The sequence below is a fragment of the Macrobrachium nipponense genome, chromosome 38 (genome assembly GCF_015104395.2).
Source record: "Macrobrachium nipponense isolate FS-2020 chromosome 38, ASM1510439v2, whole genome shotgun sequence".
NCBI lineage: Eukaryota > Metazoa > Arthropoda > Malacostraca > Decapoda > Palaemonidae > Macrobrachium > Macrobrachium nipponense.
This window is the reverse complement of record NC_061098.1, coordinates 62,382,618-62,397,310: the sequence shown is the minus strand read 5'-3', so window position 1 is coordinate 62,397,310 and position 14,693 is coordinate 62,382,618. Positions and strand designations below refer to the sequence as shown.

At 38.1% G+C, this 14,693-nt stretch overlaps 1 pseudogene; it reads left to right on the top strand.

The window, feature by feature from the left end:
* The first annotated feature begins 4,699 nt into the window (after positions 1-4,699).
* Positions 4,700-13,994, top strand: LOC135209470 (large ribosomal subunit protein uL11m-like; annotated as a pseudogene).
* The last annotated feature ends 699 nt before the right edge of the window (positions 13,995-14,693 follow it).

Here is a 14,693-nt window from a genome sequence, read left to right as displayed (position 1 = left end):
CCCAAAAATGTAGCGCCCAATTCAGGCGCCAAATGACAAAAAGAGTGTAAGACGCCAGAGCAAGGACAGTCCAATTAACACTGTCATTGTCTTGAATGAGGAAGAAGAGTAGTGCCTCCAAATCTGGCGCAGGATGCGCTAGAGGCGAATGAATCAGGCAAATAAAGTGTCCGAGAGTGGACATCGCCGTTTTCATCGAGACTCTTAACAAGCTCGAACTCATGCAAGTTGGGGGAGAAGTCAGCCAGGCGCGAGGAGCCAGGCCAGGCGCGAGGAGCCAGACAGGCGCGAGGAGCCAGCAGAGAGCGAGGCGCCAGGCAAGCGAAGCACAGCCAGACGCGAGGCCACCAGCAGGAGCGAGACGCAGGCAGGCGCGAGGCGCCAGGCTGGCGCGAGCACAGCCAGGCACGAGACGACAGGAGTGCGCGAGGATCCAGCCAGGCGCGAGGCTCCAGCCAGGAGCGAGGCGCCAGTCAGGGGCGAGGCGCGATGGAGCCAGCCAAGCGCGAGGCTCCAGTCAGGGCCCGAGGCGCAGCCAGGCGCGAGACGCAAGGCAGGCGTGAGGCGCCAGGGAAGGCGCGAGGCGCCAGCCAGGGGCGAGGCGCCAGATGGCAGGCGCAGCCAGGCTCTGGGCTTCATCTAGAAGATCTGTTGCAAAGAAAGCCCTGGTCTTCTTTGGAAGAGTGGAATCTCTAAAGCACTTCTTGAGTAACTTGAACGTTTCCTTCAAACAGCTAAGAATTAAAAGCGCTTGAAGTGCGAGCTTTTAACAATTCTTGTTCTTTCCATAACAATATGTTGTGAGAGTCATATTAGCTGTATAACAGGAGATGCAACTCTGTGTTGACTTCTCTTTGCACGGAGATCAAGTGGGCCTATGAGAGATCCTTCTCTCTTTGTTATACGTGTCCACGGATGCGTTGCTGGGATAGGGAGCCGACACTGATCCTTAACTAGTGAATTAAAATTTTTTATTTTTTATTTTTTAGTTTTTAACATAAGTGTATTATTTTCTGGGGTTATTTGAAATGAGTTTGGGGATAGCTCTTTTCAAATTAAGCACAAACTCGTGAGGATCATGTGATCGGGATCGGTGTTGTGCTCCTTAAATTATGCCAATAGGCATTGTGTATTGTTCATGTAAGTGGATAAGACCCATTGACAAATGACCACTAGATTCTGTCAAGTAAGTGGATAGACCCCATTGACAGATCTACAAGAACTCTTAGCCATAGGTCACATCCTCGCTGAGGCTCTTGAGACGAAGCAGACTACTAGCAATAGCTAGGAAGTCGACCCTTCATCTAAACACATAGGAACCAAGGTTTTATTTATTTATTACCTACAACGTATGTTGTTTACCTGTCTATTCAGTAATAGCTGTCTTTTACCCTCCACCAATGGTGTGAATCAGCTATGTATATATCTGACAGGTAAGTTGAATGATACAATAAAGTTTTTATACATACTTACCTGGCAGATATATACAATTAAATGGCCCACCCAGCCTCCCCTCAGGAGACAGCTGGAAGAAAAAATATGAATTAGAAAACGGGTATGGTTCCTATTCTTGCCACCCAGCGGCGGGGGGGTGGGGTAGATCACCTGACTACCTGCCGCGTGTGCCGCGAAATTCGAATTTCTGTCGGACGACGGAGTAAAAGCTATGTATATATCTGCCAGGTAAGTATGCATAAAACTTTATTGTATCATGACAATATCATTTTTACGTAGAAAGAACAAGAAGCATTAGGGGAACTTCATGTTCTCTGTGGTGCTCTGTTAAAGATCCTACTAGACCTATGTCTAAAAACGCGATGCTTTCTTTCTTTGTAAGAGAAGTCATTAAAGAAGCTCATTTACTTTGTCAGGAAGAATGCTTCGGCTTGATTAAAGTTAAAGCTCATGAGGTGAGAGCAGTAGCTACGTCCTTAGCATTCAGGAAAAATTTAGCCCTCAAGGACATTATAGATTCGACGTTTTGGAGGACAAACTCTGTGTTTGCCTCTCATACCTTAGAGACGTGAAGACAAACTTTTGATAATTGTCAAACGTTAGGTCCGTATGTATCCTCAGGTACAGTACTGGGCAAAGGAGTTTCCACCCCATAACCTAATAACATGCTAGGTTTTTATTTTTTAATTAGGTGATAGTGTTTTTTTATGGTTGTCTGAGAAGGTTAATAACCAGCTCAGTTTTTGGTTAGTGTTTATTATTGTATGTGTGTGTGGTTCAGGTGACTAACTTTCCTAGCATGAATGCCCGTGGTAAATGAGGGCTAGGGTTCTCTGTCAGCAGATTGGTCATGTCCAGTTGTCAAGACCCTTGTTGTTAGCTTTCTCAACAAACAGGTCACATCCTAGTTGAGAGCTACTAAGGTTTAGCAGGCTAAGAGGCAGGACCTACGAAGTCAGCTACCTTAGCAGGTAAGGAACTTAATAAATAATTTTAAAAATTTAGTTAATTTTTGAATTATGACGATGTTGCTGTCTATGACCCACCTCCAAATGTGTCAATCAGCTATATATATACCTGCAGGTAAGTGTCATGCATAAAAATGATATTGTTATGATACAATAAAGTTTATGCATACTTACCTGGCAGGTATATAATAATTAAATCCCACCCTCCTCTCTCAGGAGACAGGGTTCAGAGGAAAATCTGAGGAAAACGGGAATAGTTCCAAGTACCAGCGCCACGGGAACGGGGTGGCCATCACCTGAACTACCAGTGTACTAGCGGTTGCCGCGAGTTTTGAAATTCTGCCAGTGCGTCAAGAGGATAAGCTATATATATACCTGCCAGGTAAGTATGCATAAAACTTTATTGTATCATAACAATATCATTTTTTTGTGCTGATTACAACTACAATCTTATTCCAATAAGTGCTGGGAAGAATGTGGTCCTGATTGTAGAATCGAATTGCACACACAACCATCACACGCCATTTTGGATTTAAAAACTGCCTTGAACACATATTTTACGAAGACTTCACATGCTTATTTTACTTTGTATGGTGGTTTCATATATGTACTCATTTTGTTGACGAAAACTTCAATCTTTGAATGGAATGCTTAAATATTCCATTGTATTGTTTCACCAATTAAATATCGAGTGAAAAGTGGTCTTTTTTTCTGATCAATGGTCACACAATGGTGTTTTACCCTATTCTTCACAATTGTTTATTTAGTGTTGTATGCATAGCCTATCTAACCCTTTAGGTTCTTTCAGCATCCCTTCGGCCCCTAGTTGCAACCCCTTTCATTCCTTTGGTTAATCTAAGCAATAGTGGCACGTCAGGTATTTACTTGGTGATTTACTTTTTCTACAGTATTATGGTTGCTAATTGAGAATTTAATGTTAATTTTTGGTGGTTGACTGTAAGCTGTAATGTATCTTGGAAACTCTATTATACAGTATGGGGGACCCCATTGGAAACTTGGGTTTTGGGTGATTTGTTAAAAAAATATACATAATTTAATGTTGATAGTTATAAATAAAAAATTATAAGGTATAAAAATGGAGCAAAAACTACTACAAGAATTTATCAAAAAACCTAACCTAGCCTAAGACGCTGAGTCTTACCTGGCTGGACCTGAAAACCAACCCACCCCCAACCGAACTTAACCTAACGTGATGTAGAGCATAGTAAATCATAAAATGGAAAATACAGGTATATTCAACTTCCTATGTGTTAGCATAAATGGCTACAAGGATCCATCCTCTAACCTAATTACCTAGGTTGCTGAATCTTAAACCAGCTGGATCTGAATCCACCCACCTCACCTGACATGAGCGCCATGAATCATAAAAGTAAAATTTATAAACTTATCTCGACTAACCTTGCACCCACCTGAGTCAGTTGGGGAATCATTGAAGGTACTAGCAAGTCTAGACACCAGAGACATCTGAAAATCCTTGTTTCTCTTTTTGGCCCACCTGAAATTGAAAGATACAGACATAAATTGGTTTGAACATACTGTAATTGTCCAACATGCTCATAATACATGATAAACTGGTTGGGAAATGGATATTTTATGTATTTTGCAAGAAATTTATATACTGTGTTCACAATTACCTTAACCATACTCGATAACCGTTGAAACTGCAGTTAATTCACAAAATAAAACCATTCTAGGGTCAAGCTAAGCCCGACTTAGGCTATACATAAGAGCTACAGAGAATGTAGTGATATACATATCTCAATAGGTACTTTACTGTATAGAATTGTTGTGATACACGTCATACTTTGTAGTATACTTTTTTCATACCTCAAAATGAACAGGCAAATAAATGTATATATGTAGCAGTTATTAAATAAGTTTCATGATTATTTTATTCATCATTTTCTGTTTTATAGAGAAACTGTATGCAGTGTTGATATACATCCTTGCAACTCTCAATAGGTAATAAGCAAATAGTATAGTAATGGGTTCAACTTCACTTTCACCACTTTATTTTGAAATTATTTTAGACTGATAAAAAGATACAGCTTGATGAAACATGATGTAATTCTGTTTAGTAATGAAATATTGCTCTGTATTTCTTATGCTCATAAAATCATTTTAGTTATAGTGCAGTTAAGATACATTTTCACCCAATGATGATGATGTATTGTAGTTTTTAAATCAGTTGATTGTCTACAGCACCAAAAAATATTTGTCTTGTTATTTACGTGGACACTTTCTTCAGTTCAAAAATGCCGAAGGCTGGTGGGAAAATGAAGGCCATGAGAAAGGTCGTGGAAAAAGTCGTTCATAGTAATGTCATCAGGGCAATTATACCAGCCGGGATGGCAGTGGCTGGCCCTCCTCTAGGTCCAGTGCTGGGGCAGGTAAGTTTAAGAGTTCATTATCTTTGGGCATCATTACTCTCTTTATTTTAAGTCACATTACTTTCCAGTACCTTTTAGAAATTGAGGGGGGGAACAGACCCATAACAGCCATTATCAGTATCATTTCTATGTACAACTCATGGTACCTTACAAACAATTATTAAATGAATCTATGAAACGACGGAATTAATGAATACTACTGTCCCAAACTGTACTGTTTATTACAAATCAACTAACATTTATTATACCATTGATACTTGTCTAGCTGTGGCAAAATATTATACAGTATAACTTTCAGGTCTCTTTGTTTAGAGACACCATGGCTATCTGTATTAGATGCTGTGTGTATCTGTAGCCCAATTAATGAGCTGAAGTCCACAAGATTACCTTTGCAGTGTCCCTATGGGGCCCTAGCTGCAACCTCTGTTATCCTTTTACTCGCTTCTGTTCATATCTTTCGTCCATTTTACTTTCCGCCACCCTCTCCTAACTATTGTTTCATAGTGCAGCTTTGAATTTTTCCTCATGTTACATCTTTAAAACTGTCTTTACTCTCAATTTTATCACCACTGAATGACCTCATAGGTTCCAGGACTTAGCCATTGGCCTAATTTGATATTCCAGTGATTCCACAAGATTATACTATATGTTTTGTTAGCTTTAATTTCCATTTATCTTTATTGACAAATTATTAGCTGCCTTCATGTCAGTGGCAGTAATGGAGAGAGTACTGCACAGGCTGTTCCGGATTATCGGCAGACTCTGTTAATGGCATTCCAGTTTTATGGCGCTTGTCTAGCACCATAAAGTATCGGATTTCGGTTATCGGCACCATAAGGCACTGATAATAGAGTTATGGTGCCATAACATACCTAACAGATGCACCATTAACCAGGTATGGGCACCATAAGCACCATAAATTGCTGAGTTTCGGTTAATGGCGGTTTTCGCATATTAACGCCCCACAGAGAATGGAACCCCCGCCGATAACCTGCGACTACCTATATTGTATTTGTTATCATTATTTCATGTTTCCCATTACGTATTCCTTTCAACAAAAATACAGAACCTCGGACCTTGACGCCATTCCATTCCAGAAGAAGCGTCAAGATGCGATTCAGTCAAAATCTGACTAAGTTTTTTAAGAAATAACCAAAAATGGATTAATCCATTCTTGACCACCACTTATTACCCTAACCTTGCCTTTTTATACAAAACATGATACTAAATTACCATTAAATAAGTTCAGAGGTAAATAACATCATATTAGATGTCATTTTTTTATTTTTAAAAAATGTACAGTGGTCCCCCTGTATTTGCTTAAAACATCTTATTTTGTTAGTTAAAACTCAAGAAAAAATCACTAAAAGTTTTTATACCCAGTTTTTTTAATAGTTTTATCACAAAAAGTGCATTTTATGATGAAATTGATAAAAAAAAAACAGGAATCTAGGTGGATTTCTCATAAAAAATTCTGCGAATAGGCGAACCCCTTTTCCCAAATAATGGGGGGAAATGTGCCAGAGAGAAATCCTTGAATGCGTGAATCAGCGAATCCGGAGAAAGCAAATTTGGGGGTCCACTGTACACTGTATAAAAAACTGGCCTACATCCAATGTGGCCATATTACCGATGGTTGACCAAGTGCCATTGGCTAGGCTAGGTATAGAATGTACTATAATGGGTAGGCACAAAATTTATTGCTAATAGTAAAACATTGAAAAACAAGAATACGTAATTATTCCAGTTAATTAATAAAATATTAAAAATAAGATGATAAATCAGTTACACAAATTCTTTTTTCATACGTTTCAATAATCTCCTCCATAAGTTCAACTGTGGTTCTTACTGTTTTCCTCTTCTTGTCTGAAAAGGCTTACTTGGGACTCATGATTGAATCAAAATACAGTTCAGAGGCCACAAAATACTTAAGAAAATATTCTTCTACAAGCATGTAACTGCTCAAAACAATAATAGCAGAGTGAGCTGTCTTTAAACAATGCCATCAACAGCACCAACTAGTGGCAACTGACTTTAACACTTTTGTTTACAAAAACCATATGGTTCAATGGGTCAGATTCCGGTTTTTTGTCTGAGGTCTGATGCAAAATTACTCAAAAATTTCATGTCAAAATCTGATTATGTGTTAAGTTATAATACAGTTAAGGACCAGGGTTCTACTGTACAATACAGGACTAGCAGTTGTTACATCGTACAATAATCAATTAGCGAAAGCACTTAATTTTACGTTACATTTACATACATAACAATACAGGCAGTCCCCAGATACGCGAAAACCACCATTAACCGAAACTCGGCTATTTGTGGCACTGATAACCGGTTAATGGCACCTCTGTTAATGGCACCGATAACCAGAACTTGGCTTGTTATGGCCCCGTAAATCACCGATTTTAAAACTGGATCGCCATTAATCAAGTCCGCCAATAACTGGGGACTGTCTGTATTGAATACTATAAGTGATGTTATCTTCTTCAAGTCAATGGCCTCTGTGGGCTTGTTCATATGGAAGAGTTTCATCTACTGAATAATAATAATAACAATAATACATAATAGGAAAATTCATAAAAGTGATCAAACAATGATTGAAGACAATTTCAAATTTCAAACTGTATGACTTTGGCTATATTTTTCAAGATGATTATAACTTGCCACAATTTGTTTCAGCGCGGTCTGAACATTGCATCGTTTTGTAAAGACTTCAATGCAAGGACAGCTCACTACAAAGAAGGTATACCTCTACCCTGCAGAATACAAGTAAGGGGTGACAGGACTTACGACCTCACTGTTCATCATCCAACTACGACTTATTTCTTGAACAAGCTGCGGGGAGTCCAGAGAGGAGCAATGAAGCCTGGTAAGAGGTCTTTGATATCCAGGAAGAGTGTTGCATTTGGATCAATTTTTTAGAACTACGGAAAGCAACGTAATTAGTGTATTTTCACACCTGGTTTTCTTTAAAAAGATTAACACTTGGAGAAATCCCCTCATTGGTTCATCTTTTTTTCTTTGTCTTAATTATGGCATAATTCAGATCTTCGTCTTTAACCCTCTCCTAGATTTTCTTGGGCGTCCCAATTTGTATCATATGCTACTTTATTTCAATATCTTGTATACATTTGTATCTGACTGCTCTACAGTTCTCATTACATGCCCAAACCCTCTTCCTTATGCTGATTTTGGTCACAAAAAGAGCCATAAAAAAGAACAGTTTTGATGTGAAAAGAAAGTACATAATGATTAAGTTCCAAAGGGGTTTAGCCAAAAATAAAAAATCAGTATTAAAGCAGTGAATCACATGTGACTATACACTTCAAGCTAGAATTTTTGGCAGCACTTAGGGCAAATAGTACGTATTTCATTATGACCCTCGTGGCGGGATCACAAGCATTAACCCCCACATTAACCTAATCACTCCAGCTGCCAAACCCACCGTCTGTCACACTTTCCTCTTTACACCACAGAATATGCAGGACAATTGACCTACCTACACACAGAAACAAAAAAAACACAAACACAAAAAACTCTCAAAACATGTACTTACCCAACTCCAGGCTATTCTGTGCTGTCTCCGTCGGTCATGAGGATACCATGGAGAATACCAAACAACAACAAGACACAGCCAAGAACCAACTACAACCCACACCAACACAACACAATACCCAAGGACTACAACCCAACAACCAAGGAACACAACCACTCAAACAATACAGCACCAACCAAGGAAACACAACCACAAGAACCAACAACACAACAAAAACCAAGGAACACAACCACAACCTCACATATAACAACAAAACTCAACAACACAACAAAAGACCGCTGCACAAACAACACATAAAAAACAACACACACCCCCACTAACAACACCAACAACAACCCTCAACCATAACAACTCACATATAATAAAAGGAACTCACATACAACTCAACAAAAACCTCATAGCACAACAACTCTTAAGCAACAATATCAAACTAACAAAACAACAACTAAACAACAAACAAAACACAACTTAGCTGACTATAATGACACTACTGACTGGTGCTAACACTACTGGGTGTCACAGGCTTTAACCCAAGACTGCCTGAAAACTAACCAAAAACACAGAACTCGGATCTCTAACAGCACCAGCAGACAACCCAGAACTCTCCAACAGCCTATTCAGTCGTTAACCATCCAACCACCAATTACTCTCTCTCTCTCTCTCTCTCTCTCACACACAGATGTTGTCAAATGGAACTCCATAACTCCTCCATAACCCTATGGGCTTATTTTTTACATAATGTATGTATTTTGAGATTTACTGATGCGAGAAACATACCTTTTCTTACAATTGACACGACTTCTCTCTCACAGGAAATGAAGTCTGCGGCAAAATAACCCTGAAACATGTATATGAAATAGCAAAGTTAAAAGCTGAAGATCCACCTCTACAGCTAACTCCTTTGCAGAGGATTTGTGAGATGGTCATTGGATCAGCGCATTCAATTGGGATTGAGGTATGGTTAAGAGTTTGTGTATTTTTATTCGTCTTGTCTTATGATTTCTAGAAAGCACTATTTGACAAAATTTAGACGTATTCATTGGGCTGATCCATAAAATCTTCCGCCAACGCAAATCTTAACAACCTCATCAAGTCCTAGGATACGTCCAAGCAAAAGAAGAAAGATCCAGTCTCCGGGAACAGGTACGCATTGATGAAATGGCTGACAAGTCCCTCTTTTAAACCTCTATGTTCCTCTTCTCTGAGAAGCCTTTTCCAGAAGACACTTTTCCTTGTGGCCTTGACTACTACTAAACGTATCAGCGAGATCCAAGCCATCGATAAGGAAAGCTTTCACTAAGAAACATGGTTTACTCCTTTCCCTGGTATTTCTAGCCAAGAATGGGGACCCATCAAACAAAGCACTGGACCCGTTCTTGCTCTATTAAGAACTGAACAGACTTCCTCGGCTGTGGCCTGCAAGGAATGAGAGAGAGTTCTTTGTCCTGTTAGGGCTTTCAGTTTATTACCTGTTCTGTTAAGAACTCGTATCCCCCCCTGATTAAGGAAGCATTGTCCTTCTTCCAGAGAAAATTAATTTCTGAGGCGAGCTCTCAGAGTTAGATGGACATTCTGCCTATTTTTAAGTGAAAGCTCTTGACGTCAGGACAGTCTCTACCCCATTAGCTTTCAGGTACAATATGTTCCTTGCTTACATTCCGTATTTGACCAACTGGAATTGCAAATTGATCTTCATGTCTCACTTTTGAAAACAGTGTTTGTAATTGCATTATTATCAGTGACTGGCATGGTATTGGGTAAGAAAGCATAGTAATTTCTCCTACTGCTCTTAGACTTGAAGTAAGGTGTCAAGTTTTGGGGAGCCTGGGGGTACAATGTACCTGGAGCAAACCCCAGTTTAAGTGGATGGGTTGTGGGTTTTTTTCAGTGTAGGTAATAGTATTTTCTGGTTGTTTTGTATATTGGTACTGAGTATTGTCTGGTTGTTTTGTATATTGGTACTGAGTATTGTCTAGTTGTTTTGTATATTGGTACTGCAAGTAGAGGCGCCCCACGGCTCAACCACCACGCCACTACAGGTTAAGATGAGCACCAACCAGAAACAGTTTTCACCAGCAATAGCTTTCCTACCAGATAAGGAAATGACAAGCATTGTTTCAATGCTAGCATCTTTTTCTATTCAAAGTCACCACCTTCATTCTTTTTGTTGAGGGCAAGTTTTTTGGACCATGCTTTTGAACATGGTGATTCTCAACATATATATACTGATGGTTCAAAGAGTTCTGATGGTGTTGGTTGCTCTGTAGTGACTAGTGATAATATTAAAAATTAAAAAGAACGCTTCCATCTAATTCCTCTGTTTTTATACAGCTGAACTGCTGGCAGTTTTGACTGCTCTTAAGTATATTTTTTATAGTTCTTGTACTAACAAGGTTTTTACCATTTTTACCGACTCTTTAATGTTTTTTATCTTTCTCTTAAAAGCCTAGTCTCTTGCAACCCTTTAGTGCAAGAAGTACAAGATTGGTTTTTATCTTTTAATTAATAGAAGAGGTTTTTCTGTTTTTTAGGTTTTGTTGGGCTCCATCCCATGTTGGAATTGTTGGGAATGAGCGAGCCGACGCTGCTGCTAAGGCTGCAAACTAGGCTTAGGCACATTTCCAACATGGGCGTCCCTGTTTCCGATTTTAAAAATACCATTTGATTTTATTGTAGAGACCAGTGGCAGGCCCACTGGTCCTACTTTAGATAATAATCTTAAATTAAAGTCGATTAGGCCTTCTGTTCATCCTTTTGCCTCATAGCCGGATGGATAGAAGGTCTGAGATAGTTTTAGCTAGATTACGTATTGGCCACACTAAATATACTCAAGGGTATCTAATGATGAGTGGAGCGGATAGGCAGGTTCCTCGCTGTTCCACCTGTCATGTGGATTTGACTGTGGTGCATATTTTGGTGGAGTGCCCTCATTTTGAAACCAAACGTAGAGCTTGTTTGTTGGCAAATAAGACACTTGCCGATATTTTAGGTGAAGGTGCTCAGGCAGAGCAAATTATGACATTTTTAAAAAATATTGGTCTTTTTTACGAATTGTAATTATCTTTTAATTGTTTTAGGTTTCTTGTTTGGTTTTTATGAATGAATGATTTGTATGTTAGATCGGTTGTGTGTATGTTTCTTTGTGTGATAGCGAGTTTTTTTATTCTTAAGATATATATGCGCTGAATGGCCCCTTGGCTCCGGCGCTTGGCTATGTGCCAAAAACTTTATAATCTCTAATCTAAATGTTTTGGAGTAGAATATCCATGTATCCCACCTCCATTCAATGTGGGATTCAGCTATGTAATTTGTCGAAACTTCAACAAGTGAGGTTGTACTTTACTGCAGTTGTAATCATCTTTGCATGTATTTTCCTCATTTACATAAGTGGAAATGCACATTGTATGAAAGAAAAGTATTATGTGTTGTTGTATTTGTATTTAGTTAGGAAAAGCATTGTGTTTAGTTACTTCATGTATTAATTTGTAAGTATATGTGTAATAGCTTTAACTGCTAACTGTCGGTTGTCTTTTGTTGGTCTGGTAGTTAGCCGAATATGTTTGGGTAGTTCGGTCAACCACAGTCGTGGGCAGTCCTCGTTACATCCACCAGAGTGAGGTTTGTACAAAAATGGCTCACGGATGCCGTCATAATTAAGACGACAAGAAGTCATCAAGATCACCGTATTGTAATCACTTGAGCATTCTGTGTTCAAAGTTTGTTTGGGGAAAGTGCCTTTAGGGGATATGTAAATCTAGAATAAGATTAGTTTTCTTGTGATGTGCTTTGAATGAGAGTTACGAAACACAGACTGTGCTGGAAGCTATCTCATGTAATTCAGGCTAGGATAGCGATCTCATCATTCACAGTACGTATCCATCATTCACAACCACAGTAAGTTAATGTCATTTATGTACTCATTGGTATACATAACGCAATGTCAGATCTCGAATGTCAATTAAAATGGGGTAAGTAATCTGGGTGTCGTAGTGTAGGTCTTAGGCTACCATTTTGGTTATTCACATTTCGAGTCACCTTAGGCTATACGATCACTTGTGATTTGGAATGCTCTGCTTATTACTAAGTGAGTAGTAATAAAATAATTACTTGAAAAGTTACTTATATGAAAATGAAATTTTCAACATAAAATTAAGTTTCATATTAGTTACCAAGTAATTAGAGCTGCCCGCTTCCCCTCAGATGGACACAAAGGCACAAAGACAATGAAGATATTTTGCTAAGTCATTTCCAGTATTCCTAGCAGTGGGTAAGGAGGGTGACATATTCCCAGCAGTGGGTAGGGCCTGTCACCTACACTAAAGAATTGAACTGCTACCTTCAATTTTTTAAATTAAAGTTGCCACGCAAGTTGAAACTATATATGAAACTTAATTTTATTATGAAAATATCATTTTAATAGTAATGATAAGTACAACCACCTTTTAAGCAAATATAAGGTTCCACATTTTTACGAAAAAGCATTTTGATAAAGTTGGTGTTTGAAAAGAATTCCTGTTAAAAGTCAGAATATCAATATATTGCTGTCTTTAAGAGGTAGAGTTTATGACCATTATATTAATGGACTTCTTGTGTTCATTATCAGACAGTATTTTACCCTTAGGCTTAGCTTCAATAAGTTTTGTGTGGTAGTATATGCCATTACTTATGATATTCATATTCATTCCGCTTGTCAGGTCTTTCCCAGAGTTGGCCTATTTGCAGGTGATAAAATAAAATATTACGCAACACTTAGAATTTAGAGATACAGTTAAATGATATTGATCAGTTACAGATTATTTATTGGTTATTTTTTATTTGATGGTTGTCAGTAATACTAATTTTACCTTGGTTAGCTATCATGGTTTTGGTTAAGAATATCTCTTATTGTTACTAATTTTACCTTGGTTAGTCATCAAGGTTTTGGTTAAAAATATCTATTATTGTTACTAACCGTACTCTGTTATTTGAAGTTTTTTTTTACATTTGTGCCTAAAGTTTAAAAATAACTTTTTAAATATATGTATACAATCAGAATTAGCTGTGAAACTGTGAAACTGGTTGTGTGTAATTGGACAGTTAGTGACTTTATTGCCCCCAAATTTAGAGATTCTGTAGCCAGTCTACTAGATAGAGTCAAGTGCTTTGACTCAAACTGACTGGAAAAAATATTTTTATATTACATTTTGTTGTCCTTTCAGGTTGTGCAAGACCTTGATCAGTGGAATATGGTGAGTTCCTCGAAGGTCGAAAAGTCATCATTGAAGAGCAACTTAAAGAATTGGAAGAGAAGGAAGGAAGCCAAGTTGTTACGAAAATAGTGAAGCTCATTTACAATATATTGTGGTATGGTTTGGTAACATACTTAAAAAGGATTTAATGCATTCTGGTTTACATTTTTTAAGTACTGTATTTGTTATTTGATACAATATACTTTAGTAAAATAGCCTTTACCTGTATACTATTCTTAGCCATAGATAAAGACAATTGCATCGTCTAAATTTGGTAGTGATACAGTTATGAGCTTACCAGTCTGCATTATTATGTAAACAGTGTAAATACTGTAATGTATTTGTTGTATAATTACATGATTTTGTTATATGACTTGCATTTACATAGCCTGACACAATGTTTCTCATGAATGCATAGTGTTGAATAACCCGATATGCTGGAGCATTAAGTTTTTTACCTGATTTTATGGCATAATACCTTTTTCCTGTCCATGAGAGTCAGATTTAAAGATTTGTATATACTACAATAATTTCCAGTCTCATATTGTTATTATTTAGAAGATGAAACCTATTCATATGGAACAAGCCCACAGGGGCCATTGACTTGGAAATTGTACGAGATCTGCTAATGAATAGTGTTTTCATTTTATTAGAGTTCAGCCTCATACCCCACTAACTACACCATTCCCTGATCTGGTCCATGTCCCAACTGAGGCTGAGGGCAGCTTCATTTCTCTTTAGTGGAGACTTTACTACACCCACAAGTGTTGCATCATTGGTATACTGAACAATCTTGTTTTCCAGGCCAACAACCATGTCACTTGTATACAATAAAAATAACAGTGGACCAGGAATACTTTCCTGTGGAACTCCAGACACAATAGGTCTTGGTTTATGAAAGATCCCATCTGCAGCAACTCACTGCTGCTTACCTATAATGAAATATAAAGTAATCCTAAAACATCCATCTACTCCAAGATTCTGAAGTTTATAAATAAGTGCCTTGTGATTCATTAAATCGAAAGCAGAACTAAAATCTATCAGAATTACTCTGCACTCAAAGCTCTTA